General features: G+C 38.5%; 1 pseudogene; it reads left to right on the top strand.

Moving 5' to 3' along the window:
• The first annotated feature begins 4190 nt into the window (after positions 1–4190).
• Positions 4191–5083, top strand: LOC100986706 (nucleophosmin-like; annotated as a pseudogene).
• The last annotated feature ends 266 nt before the right edge of the window (positions 5084–5349 follow it).

Raw genomic sequence — 5349 nt, 5'->3', positions numbered from 1 at the left:
TTTAAAACAACCATCAGCTCTTGTGAGAACTCCCTCACTAATTCAAGAACAGCATGGGAGAAACTGCCCCCATGATCCAATCACCTTCCCTTCAGGTCCCTCTCTTGACATGGGGGGATTACAATTTGAGATGAGATTTGGGTGAGGATGCAGAGCCAAACCATATCAGAGGTCAGGGCTGCAGTGAGCTATGTGTGTCACTGCACTCCAGAGTGAGACCCTGTCTCAAAAAAAGGTGGGGGTTAAAGGATCTGAATAGATACTTCTCAAAAGTAGACACATAAATGGCCAACAGGTATATCAAAAAATGCTCAGCATCACTAATCATCAGGGAAAGGAAAATTAATACCACTATGAGATATCACTTGACATCTGCTAGAAAAACTTTTATCAAAAAGATGAAAGATAACAAAGATGCAGGGATAAGGGAACTCTTTACATTGTTGGTGGAAATTGTGTACAGTTACATAATAGTGTAACTGTTATGGAAAATCATATGGAGGTTTCTCAAAAAAACTAAAAATAGAACTCCCATATAATCCACTAATCCCACTTCTGGGTATATATATCCAAAGGAACTGAAATCAATATGTCAAAGAGATATCTGCACTTTCATGTTCAATGTAACATCATTCACGATAGTCAAGCTATGACTAACCAACCTAAGAGTGCCTTTAATGGATGAATGGATAAAGAAAATGTGGTAGGGTATATGCACAATGGAATACTATTCGGCCTTAGAAAGGGGGAAAATCCTGTCATTTGTGACAACATGTGGAATTGATGAACATTATGCTAACTGAAATAAGCTAAGCACAAAAAGACAGATGCCACATTCTACTCCCTACTTCTGTAAGTTCATTTTTTTTTTTTTAGTTTCCACATACAACAGCTCAGCCTCCCCAGTAGCTGGGATTACAGGTGCATGCCACCATGCCTGGCTAATTTTTGTATTTTTTGTCGAGACAGGGTTTCACTATGTTGCCCAGGATGGTCTCCAACTCCTGAGCTTGAGCGATCCACCTGCCTCAGATCGCTTGTTATATGTGGAACAGCTAATCTGTTATATGTGGAAACTGAAAAAATTGAACTTACAAAAGTGGAGAGTAGAAAGATGCTTACCATAGGCTACTAGAGGGTTGGGGAGGGAGGGAAAGAAGAATTGCTGGTCAAAGGGTATGAAGATTTAGATAGACAATAGTAGACAATAGTAATAGATTTTGAGACCTATTGCATAGCAGAATGATTATGGTTAATAATAATGTATATTTCAAAATAACTAAGAGAGTAAATGTAAAATGTCTCATAAAAAATGATAGGTAAAGCTGGGCATGGTGGCTCACACCTGTAATCTCAGTACTTTGGGAGGCCAATGCAGGTGGATCACTTGAGCTCAGGAGTTGGAGACCATCATGAGCAACATGGTAAAACCCTGTCTCTACAAAAAATACAAAAATTAGCCAGGCATGGTGTCATGCATCTGTAATCCCAGCTACCGGGGGAGGCTGAGGTGGGAGAATCACTTAAGCCCAGGAGGTGAAGGTTGTAGTGAGCCAAGATAGCGCCACTGCAGTCCAGCCTGAGTGACAGAGGCAGACCTTGTCTCATAAAAAATAAATAAATAAAAGATAGCTAAGAGAGGTGATAGATATGTCAGCTTGATTTAGTCATTCCACATTGTATACATATATGAAAACATTACACTGTATACCATAAACGTATATGATTATGATTTGTCAATCAAAAATAATATTAATAAGTAAAATAATTTTAAAAATAAACTGACATATACTTTTTTTGAAACTTAGATTAAGACTGACAATAAGACCCCTTGGTTACTTCTTCAAATGTAGACTTTTACAACAAGTTATTACTCTAGGGCATACATACAAAAATAAGCAAAAACATTCCATTTAGGTACTCCTAAAATTTTTTTCATATTCAGAGTTCAATTCTTCTGTACAGACCCACCACTAACATTGGGAGAGCCCGGGAAAAAAATACAAGTGGAGGCCAACGTGCTATATTTCTAAATAGTTGGAAGTTATAATTCAAAACTATACCACAGCCCAGACCTTGTTCTCACCTATGTTCTCCAGGAATTACCCTACCCAGAGGCTAAAGGAGCCCCCTCGTCCCACACCAGGTTTGCCTCCTATAAATCAGAGACTAGCTAGGCCCGGGCAGAGTGGAAGCTGGGGCGAGACTCCTGGGTGGTGAGTAGACCTGTCCCAACCATGTCAAGCTCCCCAGGAGACAGGAAAAACACATTCCCCTTCCCCAGCCTCACTTTTCTTCAGGATTTTCAAGATGTTCTCAGGACCTCCCAAAACCATACCACCCAGCTAGAGGAGAGGAAGACACACTGTTTTCCTGGGACCCTGCCCTGCCTAGACACCCACACTGTGTGGTGTGGAGGCACCAACTTAAACCAAAGCGCCACTCTTTCTCTGGGTTCCCAGAGTAGAATCTAGAACCCTTTCCCTCCACCCTCAGCCCCACTTCCTCTAGAAAGTGTGTGGGCACCAGCCATAATTCTGGAAAGTTCAGATGCCAAACTTTCCAAAGACTTACCTACAAAATATAAAAAAAAATAAGACACATTTGCGTTTCAATGTGTGCAAAATACGCAATCCTCTCAAGGGCAGGACCCACGGTAGGGCCCCTCTAGCCTGGGTCGAAGGGCAGTTCTGAATCACCTTTCTCCCCAGAGTCAGAGACATGCTTATTATCCCCCAAATACCATCCTCTGTGCACGAAAAGCAACGATGATGAACATTTCTTTAAAAGTGCTCTACTGTTTTCACCAGGAGATTTCTAAGCCACTAATCACTAAGCAATGTTTTCAGATGATTAAGCAAAAGACAAAATGTTGACACATTATTTTTAGTACATTTGTCCAATTTCAAGTTGGCAAATAAATACACGTGATTAAATCTTAATATTTCTGTTTTTATTCATCGATAAATGCCTCAAAAATTTCTACGAGAAAAACATATTTATTCATGCTTAAAAATTCAGTCTATATATTTTTTTCTTCTCACAAGCTCTTTAACTTCTAAAACTTTTGAGAAAGAAATCAAGAAAAAATATTTTTACCGTAAACTTTTCTCATCCTCACTTTTACATTTTCATTTCTGAATAGCAGCTTAGAAGGAAAAAAAAAAAGATGGTTGTTCTAGGAAGAACAAATTGTCTTTATCCAGCAATAGAAGAAGTTAAATTTAAGAATAGCTCATTGCCTGTCATTAGCTGAGGTTGCTGGAAGGTAAAGGCTGCTCAGATTCACTTGTCAAAGTCTTCTCATGTTTTTTCTTCTACCTTCTCTAGTTGTAGGGTACAGGGCAAATTGCCCCTTCAAAATACAGATATAGCCATGCTTAAAGTGTCATTTTTGTTTTTAGCACCAAGTTATTGCTAGAGGTATAATTATCCACTAAGAGAACTCGATTCAAATGAGTTTCCCTGGTTACTATGCAATTCATAGAGTCACAATTATTTTGTAATAGAAAAATAAGACAATGAAAGCCACAAAGGATATTGCTAAGCTTAATCCAGGTGATGGTATAGTACTCACCTCTATTTAAAAAGAAAATATTGGGGAATTTGGGAAGTAATATAGGCAACTACAGTAAATGCTTTCTTTGCATACAGAAAATCACAGAAGGGTTATTTCGACATGAATTCTATATATATTATACATATATTATACATAGATAAGATTGATGTCCTCTTATGAAAAATGAAGAGACTGCCAACTAACTCATTTACTAACAGGGTTGCCAGATTTACGGAGGATAAAGACAGGATGGACAGTTAAATTTTGATTACAGTGAAATATTTTAGTATTAGTATATCCCAAATATTACAAAGGACATACTCATACTGAAAAATTATTCATTCCTTATCTGAAAAATCATATTTAACCATATATTCTGTATTTTACCTGGCCATCCTATTTACTCATTATAATAACCCCATAAGGTTGGCTTTATCATCCTCATTTACAAGTAAGGAAATTGAGTGTCAGACAATTTAAATAAATCAAGATCATACAACTAGGAGGTAGCAGAACCCATATTAGAATCTAAACCCCTTGGTGTGATTCCGTCCTGCATGGCCATTCTCTGGAGCAGTAGTCATTTATCTCTGTCTGCCTTCTCTTCCACCTAAGTGCATGCCACTATCCCATGGAAGATTTGATGGACATAGACATGACCCTGAGGCCCCAGAACTATCTTTTCAATTGTGAACTAAAGGCCAACAAAGATTATCACTTTAAGGTGGATAATGATGAAAATGAACACCAGTTATCTTTAAGAACGGTCAGTTTAGGGGCTGGTGCAAAGGATAAGTTGCACATTGTTGAAGCAGAGACAATGAATTATGAAGGCAGTCCAACTAAGGTAACACTGGCAACTTTGAAAATGTTTGTACAGCCAACAGTTTCCCTTGGGGGCTTTGAAATCACACTACCAGTGGTCTTATAATTGAAGTGTTGTTCAGGATCAGTGCATATTAGTGGACAGCACTGAGTAGTTGTGGAGGAAGATGCAAAGTCAGAAGATGAAGAGGAGGAGGATGTGAAACTCTTAAGTGTACCTGGAAGGCGATCTGCCCCTGGAGGTGGTAGCAAGGTTCCACAGAGAAAAGTAAAACTTGCTGCTGATGAATAAGATGATGATGATAATGATGAAGACGATGATGATGGTGATTTTGATGATGAGAAAACTGAAGAAAAAGCTGCAGTGAAGAAATCTATAGGAGATACTCCAGCCAAAAATGCACAAAAGTCAAACTAGAATGGAAAAGACTCAAAGCCTTTTGAGTCAACACCAAGATCAAAAGGACAAAAATCAACACCAAGATCAAAAGGACAAGAATCCTTCAAAAAACAGGAAAAAAATCCTGAAACACATAAAGGACATAGTTCTGTAGAAAACAAAGCAAAAATGCAAGTATAGAAAAAGGTGGTTCTCTTCTCAAAGTGGAAGCCAAGTTCATCAATTATGTGAAGAATTGATTGTGGATGACTGACCAGGAGGCTATTCAAGATCTCTGGCACTGGAGGAAGTCTCTTTAAGAAAATAGTTTAAACAATTTGTTAAAAATTTTCCATCTTATTCCATTTCTGTAACCGTTGATATCTGGCTGTCTTTTTTATAATGCAGAGTGAGAACTTCTCCTACCACGTTTGACAAATGTTCCATTGCCAAGAATGTGTTGTCCAAAATGCCTGTTTTAGGGAAGGGAACATCACACACTGGGGTCTGTCGAGAGGTGGGGGGGAAAGGAAGGGAGAGCATTAGGACAAATACTTAATGCATGCGGAGCTTAAAACCTAGATGA

Source organism: Pan paniscus, chromosome 5 (genome assembly GCF_029289425.2).
Source record: "Pan paniscus chromosome 5, NHGRI_mPanPan1-v2.0_pri, whole genome shotgun sequence".
Taxonomy (NCBI): Eukaryota; Metazoa; Chordata; class Mammalia; order Primates; family Hominidae; genus Pan; species Pan paniscus.
The sequence above is the reverse complement of the archived record's forward strand: the minus strand, read 5'-3'. Positions and strand labels throughout refer to the sequence as shown.